Raw genomic sequence first — 14,546 nt, forward strand, 5'->3', positions numbered from 1 at the left:
GAACTAGCCCCAACTACCATTATCCCTGTACAATATAGAATTTTATGTGAAGAAGTATAAAAAGGTTAAAGCTTTCGAAATAAAAATAAAAAGTGGAGATTTTCCCTGACTCTACGATTCAAGCAAAATCTCGGGGGCTACTGACATAGGCATCCCAAATGGGCCTGCCGAAGATAGTACCCGGGGTTTACTGAAGGCCCACTACCCGAAGAATAAGAAGATTCGGGAGCCCAAGATATATTAAGGAAAGTTAAGAGTTGTAATAGGAAGTGTTATTTGTAATCTGGCGGGATGAGTTAGAAACCGTCCCGGACTCTGTAACTTGTATAGCACGAATCCCTCGGCTCCACCTCCTATATAAAGGGGGAGTCGAGGGACGAAGAGATAATCGAATCATTGTCTACAAACCCTAGTTTTCACAATCGTCGAGTACTTTTCGGCTGAAACCTTCGAGATCTACTTACCCTCTACTTCCAACTAAACCCTAGCCTACAATCCATAGGCATTGACAAGTTGATACCTTGTCAGCGATAGCTCATGAAATGGGGAGAAAACATGAAAATTGTGAGCTATAGCCCACGGAAATGGAGGCATTAAACATGAAATACGTTAGTTTTTGCGACGCCTCTCAAACCATGTATCTGTGGATAATGTAGCTGGAAATCATCCCAGAAACCTGAAAATGTGCGCTATAGCCCATGAATTAGCTAAAAACATGAAAAATATGAGCTATAGCTCATGGATATGGAGGAAGCAAACATGAAATACCCGAGTTTTTGTGGCCCCTCTCAAACCATGTATGAGTGGTTACGGTAGCGGAAAATCATCCTAGGAGCTGGAAAATGTGCCCTATAGCCCATGAAATGGGTAGAAAACATGGAAATTATGAGTTATAGAACACGGAAATGGAGACAACAAACATGAATTACACGAGTTTTTGCGGTGCCTCTCAAACCATGTATCGGTGGTTACGGTAGCTAGAAAGCATCTCGGGAATCAGAAAATGTGCGCTATAGCCCATGAAATGGGCAGAAAACATGAAAACTGTGAGCTAGAGCCCAATCAAATGGAGGCAGAAAACATGAAAAACACGAGTTTTTGGCATGCTTCTCAAACCATGTATCGGTCGTGATGGTAGTTGGAAATCATCTCGGGAACCAGAAAATGTGCGCTATAGCCCATGAAATGGGTAGAAAACATGAAAACTGTGAGCTATAGCCCAAGGAAATTGAGGACGAAAACATGAAAAACACAAATTTTTGCGATACCTCTCAAACCATGTATCAGTATCTACGGTAGCTGAAAATCGTCCTGGGAGCTAGAAAATGTGCGCTATAGCCCAAGAAATGGGAAAAACATGAAAGTTGTGAGCTATAGCCCACGGAAATGGAGGCTGAAAACATGAAAAACACGAGTTTTACGACGCCTCTAAACCCATGTATCGGTCGTTACGGTAGCTGGAAATCATCTCGGGAACCGGTAAATGTGAGCTACAGCCCACGGGAATGAAGGCTAAAAACATGAAAAACATGAGTTTTTGCGGCGCCTCTCAAACAATATATCGGTGGTTACGGTAGCTAGAAATCATCCCGGGAACCAGAAAATGTGCGCTATAGCCCATGAAATTAGCTGAAAAGATGAAACCGTGAGCTATAGCCCAAGGAAATGGAGGAAGAAAACATGAAAAACACGGGTTTTGAGATGCCTCACAAACCATGTATCTATCATTACGGTAGCTGAAAATCGTCCCGGGAACAAGAAAATGTGCGCTATAGCCCATGAAATAGGTAGAAAACATGAAAACTATGAGCTATAGCCCATGGAAATGGAGGTAGAAAACATGAAAAACACAAGTTTTTGCGATGTCTCTCAAACCATGCATCAGTATGTACGGTAGCTGAAAATTGTCCTGGGAGCTGGAAAATGTGCGCTATAACCCAATAAATAGGCAAAAACAAGAAAACTGTGAGCTATAGTCCATGGAAATGGAGGCAGAAAACATGAAAAACACGAGTTTTGAGACGCCTCTAAAACCTTGTATCGATCGATACGGTAGCTGGAAATTTTGTCGGGAACCGGAAAATGTGCTCTATAGCCCATGAAATGGGCAGAAAACATGAAAGTTTTTACCTATAGAACATGGAAATGGAGTCAGAAAACATAGAAACACGAGGTTTTACGATGTCTCTCCGAAAATGTATGGATGGTTACGATAGCTGGAAATCATCTCGAAAACCGGAAAATGTGCGCTATAGCCAATGAAATGGCCAACAAACATGAAAACTGTGAGCTATAGCTCATGGAAATGGAGGCAGAAAACATAAAAAACACGAGTTTTTACGTCGCCTATCAAACCAAGTATCGATGGTTACTATAGATGGAAATACTCCAGGGATCCAGAAAGTGAGCGCTATGGCCCATGAAATGGGCAGAACACATGAAATATGTGAGCTATAGCCCACAAAAATGGAGGCAGAAAACATGAAAAAGATGAGTTTTTCGACGCCTCTCAACCCATGTATCGGTTGTAACGGTACCTGTGAATCATCTCGCGAACCAAAAAATGTTCCCTCCCATGAAATGGCCAAAAACAAGAAAACTGTGAGCTATGTCTCAGGAAAATGGAGGCTGAAAACATAAAAACACAAGTTTTTGCGATGCCTCTCAAATCATGTATCGGTATGTACAGTGGCTGAACATCGTCCTTGGAGATGGAAAATGTGCGCGATAGCCCATGAAATGGGTACAAAACATGAAAAATATGAGCTATAGCCCACAGAAATGGAGGCAGCGAACATGAAATACGAGAGTTTTTGCGACGCCTCTCAAACCATGTATCGGTGGTTAATGTAGTTGGAAATCGTCCCAGAAACCGGAAAATGTGCAATATAGCCCATGAAATGGCTAAAAAACCTGAAAACTATGAGCTATAGCCCATTTAAATGGAGGCAGCAAATATGAAATACCCGAGTTTTTGCGGTGCCTCTCAAACAATGTATCAGTGGTTACAGTAGCTGAAAATCATCCTAGGTGCTGGAAAATGTGCGCTATAGCCCATGAAACGGGTAAAAACATGAAAACTATGAGTTATAGCCCTCAGAAATGGATGTAGCAAACAGGAAACATACGATTTTTTTGGCGCCTCTCAAACCATGTATCGGTGGTTACAGTAGCTAGACATCATCCCGGGAACCGAAAAATGTGCGCTAGAGCCCATGAAATGGCCAAAAAACATGAAAACTGTGAGCTATATCCCAAGGAAATGGAGGCTGAAAACATGAAAAACACAATTTTTTGCGACGCCTCTCTCATACCATGTATCGATATGTACGGTAGCTGAAAATCATCGTAGAAGCTGGAAAATGTGCGCGATAGCTCATGAAATGGGTAGAAAACATGAAAATTGTGAGCTATAGCCCACGGAAATGGAGGCATTAAACATGAAATACGTTAGTTTTTGCGACGCCTCTCAAACCATGTATCGGTGGATAATGTAGCTGGAAATCGTCCCGGAAACCTAAAAATGTGCGCTATAGCCCATGAATTACCTAAAAACATGAAAATATGAACTATAGCTCATGGATATGGAGGAAGCAAACATGAAATACCCGAGTTTTTGTGGCGCCTCTCAAACCATGTATCAGTGGTTACGGTAGCAGAAAATCATCCTAGGAGCTGGAAAATGTGCCCTATAGCCCACGAAATGGGTAGAAAACATGGAAATTATGAGTTATAGAACACGGAAATGGAGACAACAAACATGAATTACACGAGTTTTTGCGGCGCCTCTCAAACGATGTATCGGTGGTTACGGTAGCTAGAAAGCATCCCGGGAATCAGAAAATGTGCGCTATAGCCCATGAAATGGGCAGAAAACATGAAAACTGTGAGCTATAGCCCAAGGAAATGGAGGCAGAAAACATGAAAACACGAGTTTTTGGCATGCTTCTCAAACCATGTATCGGTCGTGACGGTAGTTGGAAATCATCTCGGGAACCAGAAAATGTGCGCTATAGCCCATGAAATGGGTAGAAAACATGAAAATTGTGAGCTATAGCCCAAGGAAATGGAGGACTGATAACCCACAAGTATAGGGGATCGCAATAGTCTTCGAGGGAAGTAAAACCCAAATTTATTGGTTCGACACAAGGGGAGGTAAAGAATACTTATAAGCCTTAACAACTGAGTTGTCAATTCAGCTGCACCTGGAAAAGCACTAGTAACAGGGGTGATGTGAAAGTAGCAGTGATATGAGAGCAATAGTAAAAGTAACACAGCAGCAGTAACAGTAATATGAGAGCAATGACACCAGAAAATAGTTGGTACTACTTCCAATGACATGTAGAACAAGTATATGATGATGAGAGATGGACCGGGGTTCCCAGCGATCTACACTAGTGGTAACTCTCCAATAAGTGACAAGTGTTGGGTGAACAAATTACAGTTGGGCAATTGATAGGATTGAAATAGCATTAAGACAGAACATCAATTCATTAATCATGTAGGCATGTTTTCCATATATAGTCGTACATGCTCGCAATGAGAAACTTGCACAACATCTTTTGTCCTACCAGCCGGTGGCAGCCGGGCCTCAAGGGAATCTACTGGATATTAAGGTACTCCTTTTAATAGAGCACCGGAGCAAAGCATTAACACTTGGTGAAAACATGTGATCCTCACATCACCGCCATCCCCTCCGGTTGTCACTACTGCAGAATAGGCCTCTAGTGACAGGCACAAAAGGCATGTTAGTGACAGGCAAAGTGTCTGTCACTAATGACTAGTCACTGGTATCAAGTTACTAGTGACCAGCAATGTGCCTGTCACTAGTGTGTGCATACTAATGACAAGCAAAAAGAGAAGCCTGTCACTAGTTGTGATGGAAGGCCACAGCCCTATGAGGTTTTGTAGTGACAGGCTTATTATCTTGCCTGTCACTGGTTTGAATTTTCATTATAAAAAAATAAATGTTTTTTTTCACGAATATTCCCGATAGCACAAATAAGACATTATAAAAAATAAAATGGATTTTCCACGAATATTTCATATCGCACAACTAGATGTGTACCAATGATACATTCACATCACCCAATATGACATAACATTTGTACAGAAGTTGCAATCTATCTCATCAAGCTATTCATGTACATGCTCTCCATTAACTCAATCTCACCAAGCTGTGGAATGCATCCGCTGCTATCCAAGGAAGAAATAGGGTTCACAGGCTTGTCCATCTTCATTTGATACAGATGGTTTATTCAATATGGTAGGAGCTGGTCGAGCATGTCCTCGCACTCATCCACAAGATGATACATGAGGTCAGTGTTGAAGAAAGGCTGGGGCAGCACATTTTAAATGAAGTGGAGACAGATAAGGGTCCCTAGTTCTCTTGTCATACTTCTTGAGAATCTTGACCAGACCTGTAATGACGAAAGGGAACATAAGCATCGTAGATAATGAAAAATGAAAGGAATTAATGGGGCTCTATAATATCTTAGACCGGTTATAGCGACACATGACCATAGGTAGCTACAATAGTAGAAGGAATTAATTGGGGATCCGTAATATATGCAACAACGCACCATTTTCAATGAAGTGCAGCAATGCAATTGCAAACAAAGCAACCCAACAGTACACACTTTGGCCTATAAATTTAGAGATGTGCATTTAATTAAGTCTACTATACTAAAATGACATCAACTTGGTCATATGGTTCCGGCTCGAATTATTTACAGAGAAAGATAACTACTCTAGGCTACTACAGTAGAATGATTCAAAGATGTGCAGATATATTACTCAGTGAATCAACACATATTTATATGAAGCAACAAGTCAAGGAACATAATCAATCACCTTCCCAAACTTCTCCATGTGCTTGGCCTGCAGCGAGATGGCCACCGACGGGCTGCAGAGAAGCAGGTAATATGTATCATCAGTAAAAGAAATTCAAGCGCGTGTAGCACAGATACAGAACCAGAAAAAAAATGCGTGACCAGCAGTAGCTCAGAACAGCCGCCTCCATCGACTATTTCAGTGCTAGTCTAAACTACTTATAAAAGCAAGAACTTGGCAGAAAAAAATGATTTCAGCCGTTAATTCTTGTGCATCGAACGGTCCGCATCGCTTCAATGACGAGCACCCCAGCCTAACCACAGTAATTACAGCCTTGCCACCGCCCACCGTCTCCCGTCGCAGTCGCACAGGCCATCCAGAATCCCCGTCGTCGCCTAGGACGACTATCCTGGTCGCTGCCGGAGCAGGAACCGTGGCTGCCGAGTAGGTGGCTCTGTGGATGGCGTTTTGGTTCGAATTGTCGCACCCACAAGCCTGGCAAGAGCCCTCTGAATGTTGAGAAGGCAAAATGTATGCAGGAGATCTTGTGTGGTTGCTAGGTGAGTACAGTAGGTAATTTTTCATGGAGATCGAACAATAGGTAAAGTTTTTGACATGGATTAATAAGATGAGTAAATTATCAGCGAAAGTTGGAGCAATGATTCCTGTGTGCGATGTGACAAGAGTTTCAAGGTAAATGCCTGTTCAACAAGAGGGGGCCAATTCCATAGGAAACACAAACTAGGCACTAAAAAATGGTCAAGCTACAGAGCAGATACAATGGATAATTAGTGGCTGTGTCATGATGAGATATCTTTTATGATTAATATACTTTTTAGGGTCTAGTTTACAATGAAATTATGAGATTTTTTTCATGAAAAAACAAGAGATATACTCCCTCCATTTACAAATAAATGTCACAGATTTGTCTAGATACACATGTCTAGAACTCTATATATGTGTATATAGATAAATCTGCACACACCTGTTTCCAAATGGAGGAAGTTTTTGATGCTCCAAAGAAAAGAACATTGCTAATGACAAAAAGACTAGACGCAGACTAGAACCGCATGTGCAGACAATTTTGCTAATGAACAAAAGCGGTCAGCCATCAGGTCATGGATAAAGACTGGACGAGCAGGCATACTCCTTTAATCGCTGCAGACTAGACGAGCTAGTAATTTGCTGATAGGCTTTTGCTCATAAACAAAAGCGGTCAGCCATCAGGTCATGGATAAAGACTGGACGAGCAGGCCTACTCCTTTAATCGCTGCAGACTGGAAGAGCTATCAATTTGCTGATAGGCTGGATCATGTGTAGTGATTATACCTGGTAAAGAAGAAATTTGCACTTTGGAAGAGGGGGGGAGGGGGGGTCGTGGCCCAGTTTCTCCACCATGACGCTCCGAACATGCTGTTGTGGTGTACAGCAATACTCTGAAAAAATATTTAAAATGTACATGACGCTTTAACTCATTTTTTGTGCAGACTATTGCAGTGGGCTAATTGAAAAATGAGCAGCAAATTTGGCAGCCCATGATAGCACATACCCCATTTACTGGACAAACTAATTACTGCGTGCTTTTTTATATTAAATAGTAATGTGCTTGTGTAAAAAAGTTATATACTAAAATCTGATAGAGTCGGTTAATCTTAATGGTGCCCATACAGTGAAGGCATTGTGTCTGAATGTGGTTACATTGTAATCTATAGTGTATAAATTAATTGCATTGCTAGTAGTATTGTATAATTTCCATGATAGAAGTAAAAAACAAAAAATAACGGCATGTATTTATCCTCAGCATTTACTAACATAGAAAAGTGTTTTATTTTTATCAGGTATGAATGGGCTTCCAATTGTAGAAAGTCAAAAGTTAAGATTTGCATACACAGTTGAAGATTTGCACACAGTCTTTGGCACGATGATGCAGATGATTTGCACTATTATTAATCATGAAGAAAAAACATGCATTTCAAGCTGACCAAATATATGATGAATAAAATGCCCCATACCTCATCCAAAGATCATGCATGCTTGATCAGTTGGGTTGCAGCAGCCTTTGTGCGTGAATCATGAACCTCCGGTGAGTCATCACCGCCATAGAAAACCCCAGATTCCGAGGCAACCTCTATGTTGATGATTTTTGCGAAAATTCTTGATGCGTGTAAACTCTGTCTTCCGCTCAAATTGATTGCACTTCAGATGAGTACCGAACAACTGAATGTCTACACTTTTATTGAAATGCCTCTGTTTCCTCACAAATATTTCCATATGGTAGCATAGATGTTGTTATTTTGACTTAGTTTCTACCTTCTTCAGTTTCAGAAGCAGGAGGTGAACCAGAAACATCAGCATATGAGTCGTATCTGTCTGAAGATTCTTCCATTCCTACACAAAGATGTTAGTATTAGCTATTATGTTTTCAACAACTTAGAAATCTGAGGGAAGTGATATATTTGATAATATATTTCCAAGCACAATATCAGAATGATTTTTTAGGAAGATACACTAAATGTTCATGTTGGTCATGCTCTGATATATATATATGTAAACTAGGAGCACCAGACAATTGCTCAAGATGTCCAACATTTAGCTGGCGGAAAAAGCATTTTATAAACAAGCTGAAGTAGTTCTAGCTGAGGGGAAGTTAACAGAATCAAGGCTGACCAGCTTGCAAAGATACAGAAGCAGGATAGTTTGCATGTCGAGCAGTAAGGGCACCACGATAATAAAATTGTTTTCTGCAATTGAAGCTTCTATAGCTCAAGGGCAGATTGGTATACAGCAGGCCCATTGATACTGCAAGGAATGAGTGGAACCATGTACACCTACATAGAGGTCTGAGGTCAACTTAAAAAATAGTGGAGCAGTGGTCAGATACCTAGTCTGGCTTCAAGGAGCAGTGGTGCAGGGCACCGGCGTTCTCGATTCAGGCAGAGGCGTTCTCGATTCAGGCAGAGGCGTCCTCGCATCAGGTGAACGAGCGGCGCGGCGTTGGGGATGCGGGGGGAGCAAAGGAAATGGTGCGGCGTTGGAGATGCAGGGCGGCGTCCTAGGGCGGCGGCGTTGGGATGCAGGGCCGCGCCTGGCTTAGGGCGTTCGTCGCGTAGGGGGAGGGCGTCCACGCGTCGGGCGGCGGTATTGGAGTGGGCTGGCGGCGTTGGAGGGGGCTGGCGGCGCTGCGTTTGGACGGGGCACATGGCGGTCGGCGCGGCGTTTCGTCCGGGGTGCAGGGCGACCGGCGACCGAGACGGGGCGCAGGGCGACCGGCGACCGGGACGGAGCGCAGGGCGGCTGCGGTTGGGGATTAGGAGGGCTCGGCGTAAATTGCTGCGGTTGGGGATTAGGACTTAGAGGGCTCGTCTCTAAATATCTCTTTCGATTGTGCGCTAGGTTCGGCGTCGGCCAAATTGCTAGAGTTTTAAAACAAGATCGGTTTATTTCGTACTGCAAAGTGCAAACAGTGGACATCTATGATCTCAAAAAAAAGTGGACATCTAGCGACCTTTGGCTTTGGCTGGACTCGTGTTGCGCGGCATCGAGCAGATTCCGCTCCGGCCACGTCGACCGGCCCACAATTGATGAGGAGCTGGTGGGCAAACACGGATTGGTAGTGACAGGCTCTTTTATTAGCCTGTCATTAAAATATTTTCAGTCCTGGCCGCTCTTTAAAAAAAAAAACAGTGACATCCTTTTTATACGGCATGTCACTAGTGTTTTGTATCAGTGACAGGCATATTTGTGCCCGTCACTGATACACTATCTAGTGACAGGCACAATTTTGCCTGTCACTAATTACCTGGAGGCTATAAGCCTTTCTGCAGTAGTGTGTCCCGATTTCTGTCACTTCGGGGCCTTTGGTTCCGGACAGGACATGTGCATACAACTTGTAGATACAATCTAAGCAATAATTATAGATCTTAAATCTAAGATCATGCCACTCGGGCCCTAGTGACAAGCATTAGGCATAACAAGATTGCGGCAACAATAACTTCACAAACTTTATAGATAGACTAATCATAATGTATCATCCATCGGATCCCAACAAACACAACACCGATTACATCAGATGGATCTCAATCATGTAAGGCAGCTCATGAGATCATTGTATTGAAGTACATAGGATAGAGAGTACCAACTAGCTACTGCTAGAACCCGTAGTCCATGGGGGAACTACTCACGGAGCATGATGGAGGCGGTGGTGTTGATGGAGATGGCTTCCGGGGGCACTTCCCCGTCCCGGCAGGGTGCCGGAACAGAGACTTCTGTCCCCCGAATTGGAGTTTCGCGATGGCGGCGGCGCCCCTGGAGTCTTTCTGGAGTTTCGTCAATTGGTCTCGTGTTTTTAGGTCGAAAGGGGTTAAATAGGCGAAGAGGCGGCGCGGGAGGGGCGACAGGGTGGCCCCACACTAGGCCGGCGCGGCCAGGGTGTAGCCCGCGCAGCCCACATGTGTGGTGGCCCCCTGGCTCTCCTCCGACTCCCCTTCGGTGTTCTGGAGCCTTCCGGGAAAAATAAGATCTTCGGTCTTTGTTTCGTCGAATTCCGAGAATATTGCCCGAACAGCCTTTCTGGAATCAAAAACAGCAGAAAACAGGAACTGGCACTGTGGCATCTTGTTAATAGGTTAGTTCCGGAAAACGCATGAAATCATCATAAAGTGCAAGCAAAACATGTAAGTATTGTCATAAAACAAGCATGGAACATCAGAAATTATGGATACGTTGGAGACGTATCAGCATCCCCAAGCTTAGTTCCTACTCGTCCTCGAGTAGGTAAACGATAAAAAGAATAATTTCTGTAGTGACATGCTACTTACATAACCTTGATCATACTATTACAAAGGACATGAGATGAATGAAGTGACTCAAGGCAATAATCTATAGTTGCTAACAAATAGATAACATATAGCAAAACTTTTCATTAATAGTACTTTCAAGACAAGCATCAAAAGCCTTGCACAAGAGTTAACTCATAAAGCAATAAATTCAAAGTAAAGGCATCGAAGCAACACAAAGGAAGATATAAGTTTCAGCGGTTGCTTTAAACTTTCAACATGCATATCTCATGGATAATTGTCAACATAAAGTAATATGATGAATGCAAATAAGCAAGTATGTAAGAATCAATGCACAGTTAACACAAGTGTTTGCTTCTAAGATGGAAGGAAGTAGGTAAAATGACTCAACATAAAGTAAAAGAAAGGCCCTTTGCAGAGGGAAGCATTGATTGCTATATTTGTGCTAGAGCTTTTGTTTTGAAAACATAAAGAGAGCATAAAAGTAAAGTTTTGAGAGGTGTTTGTTGTTGTCAATGAATGGTAGTGGGCACTCTAACCCCCTTGCCAGACAAACCTTCAAAGAGCGGCTCCCATGAATTATTTTTATTTTTGGGTGGCACTCCTTCCAACCTTTCTTTCACAAACCATGGCTAACCGAATCCTCGGGTGCCTGCCAACAATCTCATACCATGAAGGAGTGCCCTTTTATTTTAGTTTTATTATGATGACACTCCTCCCCACCTTTGCTTTCTCAAGCCAGGGCTAACCGAATCCTCGGGTGCCGTCCAACAATCACATACCATGGAGGAGTGTCTATTTAGGTTAATTAATTTGGGACTGGGAATCCCATTGCCAGCTCTTTTTGCAAAATTATTGGATAAGCGGATGAAGCCACTAGTCCATTGGTGAAAGTTGCCCAACAAGATTGAAAGATAAACACCACATACTTCCTTATGAGCTATAAAACATTGACACAAATCAGAGGTGATAAATTTTCAATTGTTTAATGGTAGCACTCAAGCAATTTACTTTGGAATGGCAGGAAATACCACATAGTAGGTAGGTATGGTGGACACACATGGCATATGTTTTAGCTCAAGGTTTTGGATGCACGAGAAGCATTCCCTCTCAGTACAAGGCTTTGGGCTAGCAAGGTTGTTTGAAGCAAACACAAGTATGAACCGGTACAGCAAAACTTACATAAGAACATATTGCAAGCATTATAATACTCTACACTATCTTCCTTGTTGCTCAAACACTTTTACCAGAAAATATCTATTCCTTAAGAGAGACCAATCATGCAAACCAATTTTAACAAGCTCTACAGTAGTTCTCCACTAATAGGTTTAAACTACATGAAAAAACTTAATCATGATCTACTTGAGAGCTCAAAACAATTGCCAAGTATCAAATTATCCAAGACATTATGAGGCATTTTCTGTTTCCAACCAAATAGCAATAAGTACTGTAGCTTCCAACTTTTATCATTGAACATTAAAAGTAAAACGAAGAACACAAGTGTTCATATGAAAAAGCGGAGCGTGTCTCTCTCCCAAACAAGGATTGCTAGGATCCATCTTATTCAAACAAAAACAAAAATAAAAGCACACAGACACTCCAAGTAAAGGACATATGATGTGACCGAATAAAAATATAGTTTCAATAGAAGAAACCTGATAAGTTGATGAAGAAGGGGATGCCTTGGGCATCCCCAAGCTTAGACGCTTGAGTCTTCTTGAAATATGCAGGGATGAACCACGGGGGCATCCCCAAGCTTAGACTTTTCACTCTTCTTGATCATATATCATCCTCCTCTCTTGACCCTTGAAAACTTCCTTCACACCAAACTTCTCATAAACTTCATTAGAGGGGTTAGTACTCAAAAAACTTGAATCCACTTTTAGTCCTGTAGTGACACATTGCAAGTACTCAATAAAACATTAGCTACAGCTCTCCAAGTCTAGAAAGCCTTGCTTAAAGTCCACAAGAGACAATGCAAAAAACAGAGATAGAATCTGCAAAAACAGAACAGCCAGTAAAGACAAATTTTAAAGAGGTACTTCCGTTGCTCAAATCAGAAAACTCAAAACTAATGAAAGTTGCGTACATATCTGAGGAACACGCACGTAAATTGGCATATTTTTCTGAGTTACCTACAGCGAAAACAGCCCAGATTCGTGACAGATAGAAATCTGTTTCTGCGCAGAAATCCAAATCTAGTATCAACCTTCGATTAGAGGCTTCACTTGGCACAACATTGCAATAAAATAAAGATAAGGAGAGGTTGCTACAGTAGTAACAACTTCCAAAACACAACAAAACAGTAGCAAAATAAACACATGGGTTATCTCCCAAGAAGTTCTTTCTTTATAGCCATTAAGATGGGCTCAGCAATTTTAATGATGCACTCGCAAGAAATAAGAGTTGAAGCAAAAGAGAGCATCAAAAGGCAAACTCAAAACACATTTAAGTCTAACCCACTTCCTATGCATAGGAATCTTGTACACAAATAAATTAATGAAGAACAAAGTGACAAGCATAAGAAGATAAAACAAGAGGGACTTCAAAATTTTCAGCGTATAGAGAGGTGTTTTAGTACCATGAAAATTTCTACAACCATATTTTCCTCTCTCATAATAATTTTCAGTAGCTTCATGAACAAACTCAACAATATAACTATCACATAAAGCATGCTTTTCATGATCCATAAGCACATAATTTTTATCAATCTCAAAAATAGTGGGATCCAAACTTTCAAACCCACTATTATCAATAATATAACATGATGATTGATCAATCTCAAAAGATATGGGACTCATAGATAAAGTCAAGAACTCTCCAATCCTATTTTCATTAGTAGTACAATTAATATTATCAAGTAACATAGGACCATCATCTAGAGCTTTATCATAAACATTTGCTAAGCAAAATTCTTTAGTACCATGCATTTCGACATCAGGCGCAAACAAAGCATTATCATAAGATTTATCAAAATAGCATGGATTATCATAGATAACAGTAGCATAATTATTTTCACAAGTTTTACTCATAGGGAATATTTCAAGAGAATCCACAAGAACATAACATTCATCCTTCTTCGGTAAGCATGGAGGACAATCAAATAGTGTAAGAGATAAAGAGTTACTCTCATTAGAAGGTTGGCATGGGTAGCAAATCCATTCTTCCTCCTTTTGTTCATCACTCTCCTTTTCTTTTTCATCCAATGAGCTTTCAGGTTCATCAATTTCCTCCTCTTTTTCATCCAATGAGCTTTCAGGTTCATCAATTTCTTCTTCCACAGGTTCCTGCAAATTGTGAGTGCATTCTTGTGCATTAATGAGTCTCTCTTTATAATCAATGATATAAGGATTATCACTGTAGCATTCTATGCAAGAATTAAGGATAGAAGAGACATAATCTTTAAGGTCCTTACAAACAACACAAGTTTCATAATTTTTCACCATGAAGGATTCAGAGGCTCCCATAAATATGACAAATTGTTCTACCTCTTCGAACCCAAAATGAATATAGCTATTCCGATTATAGTTCTTAATTAAAAATTCCTCACTAAAGCCACATTGAAATTTCAGATGTTTAGTATCCTCTTTAGAGCAACAATTTATATCATGGCGTTTAAGCAAAATTTTAGCAATTGTATTTAATTTTACTATCACAGCACTCATTACTTTACCAGTTCTTGATTCTCTATAATTATTATAATATTCTATAAGCTCCAAGTAGGTTGTAGGTTCTCCCATAATAGCAGTTTTTAATTTTTAGGTTTTTCAAATTTTTATGGATTTTTGGGTATATGAGAAAAGTAAAACAAGACAAAAAGAAACTAAGCAAAATAACACTAGACAGAAATAAACTAAGCACAAATAAACTAGACAAAAGTAAACTAAGCAAAACAAAATAAAACAAAATAAAAACAGA

At 41.0% G+C, this 14,546-nt stretch overlaps 1 long non-coding RNA gene across 1 annotated transcript; it reads right to left on the reverse strand.

Annotated features, from left to right (window-relative positions):
• Positions 1–5,010: 5,010 nt before the first annotated feature.
• On the reverse strand, positions 5,011–9,181 carry LOC127346218 (uncharacterized). Its single transcript, XR_007879395.2, has 5 exons — positions 8,714–9,181; positions 7,845–8,220; positions 7,162–7,268; positions 5,854–5,905; positions 5,011–5,420 (listed from the first exon to the last, which is right to left on the reverse strand). It is a non-coding gene; the product is annotated as an uncharacterized lncRNA (long non-coding RNA).
• Between the last annotated feature and the right edge of the window lie 5,365 nt (positions 9,182–14,546).

The sequence above is a fragment of the Lolium perenne genome, chromosome 3, assembly GCF_019359855.2.
Source record: "Lolium perenne isolate Kyuss_39 chromosome 3, Kyuss_2.0, whole genome shotgun sequence".
Classification (NCBI taxonomy): Eukaryota; Viridiplantae; Streptophyta; class Magnoliopsida; order Poales; family Poaceae; genus Lolium; species Lolium perenne.